The sequence below is a fragment of the Octopus bimaculoides genome, chromosome 9 (genome assembly GCF_046866305.1).
Source record: "Octopus bimaculoides isolate indiv1 chromosome 9, ASM4686630v1, whole genome shotgun sequence".
In the NCBI taxonomy this organism is placed as follows: Eukaryota; Metazoa; Mollusca; class Cephalopoda; order Octopoda; family Octopodidae; genus Octopus; species Octopus bimaculoides.
Window position 1 is genome coordinate 33,191,092 of NC_142936.1, and position 12,275 is coordinate 33,203,366.

Genomic DNA, 12,275 nt, shown 5'->3' on the forward strand with positions numbered 1-12,275 from the left:
TGTTTATTGCACCTGAACATCTGCTACATACAAAAACTAACTTCCTAGTTAACCTGCCTTTGATATTGCCGCACCTCTTATGTGTCCATAGCTTGCACTGTGTACATCTTATAGAGTTACTACCTACACCTTTTCTACATATTGAGCAGAGCCATCTACCTGAAGGGGTTTGTGTTTTATCTACCTTCCTACTTATTAGGACTTTGGTTTTAGCTAGGTTGACTCTAAGGCCCTTCGATTCTAGTCCCTGCTTCCACACCTGAAACTTCTCCTCTAGTTCTGATAGTGACTCAGCAATCAGTGCAAGGTCATCAGCATAGAGGAGCTCCAAGGAGCAACCTGTCTTGAATTCCTCTGTGATCGCCTGGAGGACTATGATAAATAGGAGGGGGCTGAGGACAGAACCTTGGTGGACCCCTACCTCTACCCGGAATTCATTAATGTTCTCATTTCCAACCCTCACCTTACTGACGGCATCTCTGTACATGGCTCGCACAGCTCTCACTAACCATTCTTCTATCCCAAGTGTCCTCATTGACCACCAGATAAAGGATCGGGGGACCCTGTCAAAGTCTTTTACTCTAAGGCCCTTCGATTCTAGTCCTTACTTCCACATCTGTAACTTCTTCTCTAGTTCTGACAGTGACTCAGTAATTAGGGCAAGGTCATCAGCATAGAGGATCTCCCAGGGGCATCCAGTCTTGAATTTCTGTGTTATTGCTTGGAGGACTATGATAAATAGGAGGGGGTTGAGGACTGAACCTTGGTGGACCCCTATCTCTACCTGGGATTCTTCACTGTATTCGTTGCCAACCCTCACCTTACTGACAGCACCCCTGTACATGGCTCGCACAGCTCTCACTAACCACTCATCTATCCCTAGTTTCCTCATTGACCACCAGATAAGGGAGCGAGGGACCCTGTCAAAGGCTTTTTCCATGTCAACAAAAGCCAGGTACAGAGGTTTATCTTTGGCTAGGTATTTCTCCTGCAGCTGTCTTACCAGAAATATAGTATCAGTGGTGCTTTTCCCTGGCATGAATCCAAACTGCATCTCATCTAAACTGACTCTCTCCTTAATTTGTTGGGCTATGACCCTCTCTGTGACCTTCATTACCTGGTCCAACAACTTGATACCTCTGTAATTGTTTGTGTCTAAAGTGTCACCTTTACCTTTGTAGCAGTTGACTATGGTGCTGCTACACCAGTCATTGGGTATGACTCCTTCATGTATCACCTGATTAACTATATGGGTGACTAGGCTATAGCCGACACTGCCAGATATTTTGAGCAAACATTTAACAATATTATTGAAAATAAATGCAATACTTATCTTATCGAAGCTTTAGTTTAAATTAAAATTTAAACGTTATACTATTAACTTAGCGTTAATTAGAATATCAACTCACAAAAACAAATGAATTTCTATAAAAATACTTATTTTACCAATAAATAACAGAAAAACATTTAACAATATTACTGAAAATAAATGCAATACTTATCTTAACGAAGTTTAATTTAAACTAAAATTTTAAACATTATACTATTAACTTAAGTATTTTTTAAAGAAATTCATTTGTTTTTGTTAATTGATATTCTAATTAATGCTTAGTTCATAGTATAATGTTTAAATTTTAGTTTAAATTAAAGCTTCGATAAGATAAGTATTGCATTTATTTTCAATAATATTGTTAAATGTTTTTCTTTTATTTATTGGTAAATTAAATATTTTTATATAAATTCATTTGTTATTTATTGTTAGTTGATATATATACATTCATTTTATTATTATTATTATTGTATTTTGATCCGAAGATTAGCTATATTTTTGAATAGAATTGATTTTCGATCGATTTATTTTGAATTGATTTGATTTTTATTTTATTTTTTATTTGAAAATGTGGTTATGAAACATGTGTAGTCATTTTATTAGTTTAATATTCATTACTTTGTATTTTTATTATAGATCTTTTTAGTGTATTTACTTATTAAATCTTTTTATATGTGACTGTGGATTTTCATGGATGAGTTCAAGGATTGCGGTTCTTTACTCTAAATTATATATGTGTGTATATATATATATATATATCACCATCAAACCCATGCTAGCATGGAAAATGGATGTTAAACAATGATGGTGATAATGATATGACTTATATATATATGTATATATATATATATATATATATATATATATATATATCATTTAGATATATATATATATATATATATATATATATATATATATTATATAAATATTCTATAATTATAAACATAATTATAATTAGGGGTCAGCTAATTGCTTCGCCACCACTGAATTTAGAAATAGGAGCTAAAATTCCTTTTCAACTATCGTTAAAGTTCTCCCACACTGTTTGGGAGAACTTTTACGGTAGTAGAAAAGGAATTTTAGCTCCTATTTCTAAATTGGGTGCGTGGCAAAGCAATTAGCTGACCCCTAATTATGACTATGTTTATAATTATAGAATATTTGTATAATTTTACCGAAAAAGGTTATTTTAACGTACCGATCTACTTGGTAAAATCATTAATTTATATTATATATATATATATATATATATATATATATATATATATATCAGCGGTTTGACAAAAAAGACCGATAGAATAAGTACTAGGCTTACAAAGAAAAAGTCCTGGAGTATATTTGTTCGACTAAAGGCGCTGCTCCAGCATGGCCACAGTCACATGACCGAAACAAATATAAGAATAAAAGAATGTGTATATATATATATATATATATATATATATATATATATATATATATATATATATATATATATATATGTATGTATATATATATATATATATGTGTGTATACACACAGAGTGTTCAAAAGGTCTCTCCACAGTGAATTTTTTCATCTTGTGCCTGCGCAACTTGGCTATCACTGCGTGGGCAGCCAGGTGTCAGCCATTGTCCCTCAGTTATTGTGTACCCTTCAGCATGTTGACATGCTAACCATTGAAGAACATACATTTTTAGTTGAATGGGTGTTTGGTGCTGGAAAAAATACACGGATACTGTGAAACAGAAGTCCAGTGAAACTTTTCCAAATACTGTTGTTCCACATCATGACACTGTGCGGGATTTGGTAAGAAAATTTAGAAACACAGGCTCAGCGGAAGATGCAGCAAGAAGCAGTAGGCCTACTGTTCTTCCAGATGAAACACTCTCCAATATTTCTGATAAAATGTTGGCAAGCCCGTCAATGTCCTTACGCAAATTGTCACAGAAAATGGAAATCAGCCTAGGAAGTGCTCAGACAGCAGTAAAAAAGAAATGAAATTTTATGTATTGAAAATGCAGGATGATACTTTCAAGACCTCATATAAAGTTTTTTAAGTCTTGTAAAGTCTAATATAGTCTTTCGTAGTCGTATTCCATCTTGTAAATATTTATTTTGCAATAAAATACTTACTGCGGAGAGACTTTTTGAACACCCTGTATATTACAACACAATTTTATATAAGGTTATATATGAATACAAAATTTTAAAATAACTACGTCACAGACGTGAGGTAACACTGAGAATTTGAGGAATACAAAAAATGTTAATGAGGACAAGTTATTTCCCCTTAATCGGAGGGGGAAAAAACCTTTATAGACTTTGGGGATGGTTTGAGCTCTTGTTTTGATCCATACATGTAACTACCAATAAATTGGTTGAGTGCCCTTCTTTCATTTGTTCACTCACTCATATAAATATATACATACATACATACATATATATATATATATATATATATATATATATATATATATATATATATATATATATATATATATATATATATATAAGAATTTAAGGATTGGAGAAAACGCATGTTATAATTGCATACTTTATTCCTACATATGTTTCAAAGGATTACAACCTGTGTGATCCATAGGGATCTTTGATATTAAAATTGTAACCTTCTCATCAGGGAAAGCATGGGAATCATCTTAAACGTAAGACATTATGACCGATTATACCCAAAATTTCAAGGAGTTCCTGCCTTAAAAACAGGAGCTAACCACAGTTATTTTGTGTTCTTTGCTACATTGGTTTCTATTAACCCATTTATTCTATCAGAAGAATTTTTATTCATTAAGATAGAAGAAATACACATAAATATATATATATATATATATATATATATATATATATATATATATATATATATGTATTTATGTAAGATTTAAAGTAAACAGAAAATGGAAAAATATTGATCAACAACGATTGACTTACATCAATTGTTATTTTTTAATTCAATACAAATAGATTTAGATGGGATACAGTCTATTTGTATTGAATCAAAAAATAATAAAGTCAATTGTTGTTGATCAATATATCTCCATTTTCTGTTTACTTTCAATTTGATTCATGATAAGCTCATGTTTATCTTTGTCAATACCTGTAATCTATGAGCATAATGTGCTTACATATGTATGTCCAGGGTTAACATAGGTAATTATACCTGTAGTATAATGGATACTATTATTCCCTAGTATTCCAACCTCTAACTCTACTATGCTTATATATATATATATATATATAAAAAGTAAACAAGAGTGAAAAAACTACAGAAGGCTTGTGTTACATGGTTAAAGTATATATTTAAAATATGTCAGAAAAATGTTATAAAATTTTTTTGGTATATAAACATTGTATTTGGAGAAATTACCGGTTTCATGTTGTCTTTTCAAATATCTCTACTTCATGGTAACATGTCTTCACTCCCGTGTGTAAATAAAAGACTCTTTTATTTACACACGGGAGCGAAGACATGTTACCATGAAGTAGAGAAATTTGAAAAGACAACACGAAACGGGTAATTTCTCTAAATACAATGTTTATATACCAAAAAAATTTTATAAAATTTTTCTGACATATTTTAAATATATACTTTAACCATGTAACACAAGCCTTCTGTAGTTTTTTCACTCTTGTTTATCTTTTATACATCCAACCACGTGCTTTCACATACCAATTTTCTCACCTATATATATATATATATATATATATATATATAGATAAAGCAATTAAGAGTATGAAGACAGGGAAAGCCCGCGGCCCATCAGGAATCACTGCAGAGGTGCTCAAAATATCTGGCAGTGTTGGCGACAGCCTAGTCACCCGTATTACGAACCAGGTGATACACGAAGGAGTCATACCCAATGACTGGTGTAGCAGCACCATAGTCAACTGCTATAAAGGTAAAGGTGACGCTTTAGATACAAATAATTACAGAGGCATCAAGCTGTTAGATCAGGTTATGAAAGTTACGGAGAGGGTCATAGCCCAACTAATTAGGGAGCGAATCAATTTAGATGAGATGCAGTTTGGGTTCGTGCCAGGTAAAAGCACCACTGATGCCATATTTCTAGTGAGACAGCTGCAGGAGAAATACCTAGCCAAAGATAAACCTCTGTACCTGGCCTTCATTGACATGGAGAAAGCCTTTGACAGGGTCCCCCGATCCCTTATCTGGTGGTCAATGAGGAAACTTGGGATAGAAGAATGGTTCGTGAGAGCTGTGCGAGCCATGTACAGAGATGCTGCCACTAAGGTGAGGGTTGGAAATGAGTACAATAATGAATTTCGGGTAGAGGTAGGTGTCCACCAAGGTTCCGTCCTCAGCCCCCTCCTATCTATCATAGTCCTCCAGACGATCACTGAGGAATTCAAGACAGGTTGCCCCTGGGAGCTCCTCTATGCTGATGACCTTGCACTACTAGAGGTAGTCGATAGCTTCCGCTATCTGGGTGACCAAGTTAGTAGTGGGGGTGGGTGCGCTGAAAGTGTAGCTGCTAGAATAAGAATAGCCTGGGCAAAGTTTAGAGAGCTCTTACCCCTGCTGGCGACAAAGGGACTCTCACTCAGAGTAAAAGGCAGACTGCATGACGCATGTGTACGAACAGCCTTGCTACATGGCAGTGAAACATGGGCTGTGACTAATGAGGACATGCGTAAGCTCGCAAGGAATGAAGCCAGTATGCTCTGCTGGATGTGTAATGTCAGTGTGCATACCTGTCAGAGTGTAAGTATCATCATCATCATCATCATCATCGTTTAACGTCCGCTTTCCATGCTAGCATGGGTTGGACGATTTGACTGAGGACTGGTGAAACCGGATGGCAACACCAGGCTCCAGTCTGATTTGGCAGAGTTTCTACAGCTGGATGCCCTTCCTAACGCCAACCACTCAGAGAGTGTAGTGGGTGCTTTTACGTGTCACCCGCACGAAAACGGCCACGCTCGAAATGGTGTCTTTTATGTGCCACCCGCACAAGCCAGTCCAGGGGCACTGGCAACGATCTCGCTCGAAAATTCTACAGGAGCCAGTCAGGCGGTACTGGCAACGGCCACGCTCAAAATGGTGCATCTCATGTGCCACCCGCACAAGAACCAGTCCAGGGGCACTGGCAACGATCTTACTTGGCTTGCCGGGTCTTCTCACGCACAGCCCATTTCCAAAGGTCTCGGTCCGTAGTCATCGCCTCGGTGAGGCCCAATGTACGAAGGTCTTGCCTCACCACCTCAGCCCAGGTCTTCCTGGGCCTACCTCTTCCACGGGTTCCCTCAACTGTTAGGGTGTGGCACTTTTTCACGCAGCTATCCTCCTCCATTCTCACCACATGTCCATACCAGCGCAATCGTCTCTCTTGCACGCCACAACTGATGCTTCTAATGTTCAGCTTTTCTCTCAAGATACTTACACTCTGACGGGTATTCACATTGACATTACACATCCAACGGAGCATACTGGCTTCATTCCTTGCGAGCTTACGTATGTCCTCAGCAGTTACAGCCCATGTTTCACTGCCATGTAGCATGGTTGTTCGTACGCATGCGTCATACAGTCTGCCTTTTACTCTGAGTGAGAGTCCCTTTGTCGCCAGCAGGGGTAAGAGCTCTCTAAACTTTGCCCAGGCTATTCTTATTCTAGCAGCTACACTTTCAGCGCACCCACCCCCACTACTAACTTGGTCGCCCAGATAGCGGAAGCTATCGACTACCTCTAGTTTTTCACCCTGGAATGAGATAGAAGTTGTTTCCTGTTTGTTTGCAGTCTTTAGAAAACAGTTGTGGTGTGCAAGAGAGACGATTGCGCTGGTATGGACATGTGGCGAGAATGGACGAGGATAGCTGCGTGAAAAAGTGCCACACCCTAACAGTTGAGGGAACCCGTGGAAGAGGTAGGCCCAGGAAGACCTGGGCTGAGGTGTTGAGGCAAGACCTTTGAACATTGGGCCTCACCGAGGCGATGACTACTGACCGAGACCTTTGGAAATGTGCTGTGCGTGAGAAGACCCGGCAAGCCAATTGAGATCATTGCCAGTGTCTCTGGACTGGCTCTTGTGCGGGTGGCACATGGGATGCACCATTTTGAGCGTGACCGTTGCCAGTACCGCCTGACTGGCTTTCATAGGATTTTCGAGCGAGATCGTTCCCAGTGCCCCTGGACTGGCTCTTGTGCGGGTGGCACATAAAAGACACCATTTTGAGCGTGGCCATTGCCAGTACCGCCTGACTGGCCCTTGTGCGGGTGACACGTAAAAGCACCCACTACACTCTCTGAGTGGTTGGCGTTAGGAAGGGCATCCAGCTGTAGAAACTCTGCCAAATTAGATTGGAGCCGGGTGTTGCCATCCGGTTTCACCAAACCCATGCTAGCATAGAAAGCGGACGTTAAACGATGATGATGATGATGATGATATATATATATATATATGTACTGTGACTGCAAAGACCTGGCTAATAAAGTGAGTTTGACATAACCAGCTCCAGCCCATTCAAAAGTACCTTGGATCATAGGGCGACCTGTTGTGCTTGAGGAGACCTTTTGAGTCAAGTACATCAACATCAAAATGAAAATCAAATGGAAATAGTAGTTGTGATACCCGTGCCTGTGGCACATAAAAAACACCATCTGAACATGGCCGATGCCAGCGCCACCTTGACTGGCCTCCGTGCCGGTAGCATGTAAAAAGCACCAACTGATCGTGGCCATTGCCAGTCTCCTCTGGCCCCTGTGCCAGTGGCGTGTAAAAAGCACCCACTACACTCACGGAGTAGTTGAGTGTTAGGAAGGGCATCCAGGTGTAGGAACACTACCTGATCAGACTGGAGCCTAGTGCAGCCTCCTGGCTTCTCAGACTCCAGTCAAACCGTCCAACCCATGCTAGCATGGAAAACGGATGATGACGATGATGATGATGATGGTATATGAAGTACTAGCATTGCTAGAAATAAGAGTAAAAATATATTTAAATAAGGCACCATTTCATGGAAAATACAAGCTGCAAAAATCAACGGATGAGCAAAATTTAACTTACCATTGCATTTGGAAGTTGCAAATGAGGATCACAGTTATCCCTGTATCACAGGACTTTGAGCTTTGAGATATTTTCCTTAGTTCTGATTAGTAGGCCTCACTGTTAGCCAAGGGTTAAATTTATTCTCGCTTTTATACCTGTTAAAATTGTTGAAAGACCAGTGACAAATACAAACGATATTAGTCTATAATTGTACATAAATAAATAAAGATATTATTATTATTATCAACAAATAATAATGATAATAAAATAAGTGGCCAGCAAGCATCAAAGCCAAAATTTAGAAATTTATAATTAATTATTAATTATATTTGAGGGTACATGAAGTACCAGTGTTGCTAGCAATAAGAGTTGAAAAATACTCAAATAAACGCCTGTTTCACCGAAAATACAAAAGGCTGAGGAAAATCGAGGGATGAGCAAAATTTAACTTACCATTGTGGCTGAAAGTTGTAAATGAAGATCACAGATATTCCTATATCACGTGATTTCAAGCTTTCTCATATATATATATATATATATATATATATATATATATATATATATATATATATATATATATATATATATATACATATCATATACATATATATATGTATATGTAAAAAATCAAAATAAGCAACACGGATTTTAAAGATGATTGCAGTACGCACGTTTCCTGCTACTCCATTTATTTAAGTAATGCGAGCATTACATTAAATGCAATATGTAGAGCAATCTTCAGCTGCACGAAAATGCAGAAAATTACAGTAGAATAGACATATTATAATTGTGGCAACATTTCAAATCCAAGTGAGAAGAAGAATACATAAAAATCCATCTTGACATAGCCAAGGCTATCAGGCTAGTAATTGGTTCTAGGCAGAAATTCTAACTGTCTCTTATCTAGTAGTTATAGTATAAGGGACAATCACTTCTTTCCTTAGAAGTATAAGGGACAATCACTTCTTTCCTTAGAAGTATAAGGGACAATCACTTCTAAGGAAAGAAGTGATTGTCCCTTATACTATAACTACTAGATAAGAGACAGTTAGAATTTCTGCCTAGAACCAATTACTAGCCTGATAGCCTTGGCTATGTCAAGATGGATTTTTATGTATTCTTCTTCTCACTTGGATTTGAAATGTTGCCACAATTATAATATGTCTATTCTACTGTAATTTTCTGCATTTTCGTGCAGCTGAAGATTGCTCTACATATTGCATTTAATGTAATGCTCGCATTACTTAAATAAATGGAGTAGCATGAAACGTGCGTACTGCAATCATCTTTAAAATCTGTGTTGCTTATTTTGATTTTTTTGATCACCTCATTTTTGGAATGGTTTTTGTATAATACCATACCATACTATATTCTGGTACCTAAACATAAGTACCATATTCAATTTTGAATCTAAATCTAAACCTTTTACTATATATATATATATATATATATATATATATATATATATATATATATATATATATATGTATGTATGTGTGTGTGTGTGGTGTGTTTCAAGTGAGGGTGGTTTAGTATATACTAAACCACCCTCGCTTGAATCACACACATAAATTCCTCTAATATCGAGGTCTCTTTCACTTGCTATCGTTTCTATCAATATATATATATATATATATATATATATATATATATATATATAGGCGCAAGAGTGGCTGTGTGGTAAGTAGCTTGCTTACCAACCACATGGTACCAGGTTCAGCCCTCCTGCGTGGCACCTGGAGCAAGTATCTTCTACTATAGCCTCAGGCCAACCAAAGCCTTGTGAGTGGATTTGGTAAATGGAGACTGAAAGAAGCCCGCCGTATATATGTATATATATATGTGTGTGTGTTTGTGTGTCTGTGTTTGTCCCCCCCCAACATCGATTGACAACCGATGCTGGTGTGTTTACGTCCCCGTAACCTAGCGGTTCGACAAAAGAGACCGATAGAATAAGTCCTGGGGTTGATTTGCTTGACTAAAGGCAGTGCCCCAGCATGGCTGCAGTCAAATGACTGAAACAAGTATAAGAGTAAAAGAGTAAAGAGTATATATATATATATATATATATATATATGTATGTGTATATATATATATGTGTGTGTGTGTGTGTGTATAGATAGATATGTATATGTATGTAGTGAAACTACCTCCCGCCATTAGATACAAACTGCTATCGCCATTCTTCTCATTTAAATATAAATAAATGCGAGCGTAGTAGAGAACCCATTCCTTGTCCATCACGTGACTGATCATTATTCGAATCGGCAACTTCTTCGAACCGTTCCCGCCAGAACACAAACTGACCAATCACGGCCCCTAATAAGGTCACGTGATAGAGTATATTTCTACCATCTGGTGAGCCAATAATTTGTTATAAATAGCTTTAACTCGGCAGCCAAATTGGTCTCGGTCCAGTTTCTCTTTGAGAACTGTTCCGTGTACCACACGACAGCAGCAGCAGCCAGCGTCCACTTCAGCAGCTTCGTCCAGCCACGATGACCTCCGCCGTCGCCATATCAGCAACAAGAGTCTACGACTACTAACCAGCACCTACCAAGCAGCCTCTACGCTACCAGCGTCAACACGATTTACTATGTACACCACACCAAACTCCGCGGCACATCTCTCTCTTCGATTCTGTTAGGTGACTCAGCTTCACCACGGTAAATAAACAGACAAGAGTTCTTAAACAGACAAGAAATTCTCAGCCAGCGATGAACATCTGTATAACAAGAATCACGGCCCGGCATCGATGCCACGACATCACAACTAGTGATCAGCACTGCCACACTCAGCCTCTCCTCACTTTCACATACAGAACTTTCCCTTAGTGTACTAAAGACCTGGTATAATTGCTCACATGTTACTGACTCTCTTTCTCTCTGCTGTAATATTTCACATACACACATGTATCACTCACATACACACTTTTCTTTGTACGATGGCCTGTCTTTGATTATGTTCTTATATGTCGCATTCACACTCACACACAGACATACATCTTTAATGCTACAATAAATATCTCTGTTATTCATCTTATACGGTTGTGGTCTTTCATTACTGGTCATCTATGTTATCGACGTATAACATATCATGTATATCATCCACCGATATATAATTTTGTGTTCGACCGTGCGACGCGTTTAAATAAAAGGAGTCCTGTTTTTCCATTCGTCACCATTTCTCCTTTTATGAGTTCGCACGCTCGTCCCTTACATGTGTATATATATATATATATATATATATATATATATATATATATATATATATATACATATATATATATATACATATATATATGTATATATATATATATATATATATGTATATATATATATATAGATAGATATGTATATCTTAATATATAAATCTGAAATTGTGTGTTTGTGTGAAGCCTTTTTGAATGTTTATAGAAATCCACATTTTCCACTTTTTCGTAAAAATGTTTACATCAATGGAATTTTCTCGATCTGAACTTTCCAGTGCAGTAATTAGATTTTTTTAAATTCCGTTTACTTTGTGTGATTTAAGGGAGATTTGGCTGTTGTTTCTAGCAACTTTTATATTTCATCCCTGCTACCTGGAACGCCATTCTTACACACGCGCTCAACATAAAAATATAGGGAGTAAAAGAGGGAGAGAAAGTGATACATACAACGTCATAGATTAAACTTTCATCTCAGTATTCTTTACCTATTTTTCATAACATAGATACGTAAAAACACACACAACCACACATACATGACATGTGACAACAACATACACATTGCTCTCAATCTCTATTCATTTCTCCCCCTCTTCCTCTCTCGCTCTCTCAAACGTATGTGTATACGTTTGAGAGAGCGAGAGAGGAAGTAAATACAATCATTCAGATCGTGATATTTTACAAAACATTGATGGCATAACTACAGAGTTGTATCCCCCAACTTTGGGAAGGTCATAACTTT

At 37.3% G+C, this 12,275-nt stretch overlaps 1 long non-coding RNA gene across 1 annotated transcript in view; it reads right to left on the reverse strand.

The window, feature by feature from the left end:
* LOC149134043 (uncharacterized) overlaps positions 1–12,275 on the reverse strand; it is a 104,228-nt gene that overhangs the window by 23,050 nt on the left and 68,903 nt on the right. The window contains exon 3 of the long non-coding RNA XR_016243106.1: positions 8,344–8,480. This is a non-coding gene — a long non-coding RNA (uncharacterized LOC149134043). The remainder of the gene's footprint in view (positions 1–8,343; positions 8,481–12,275) is intronic.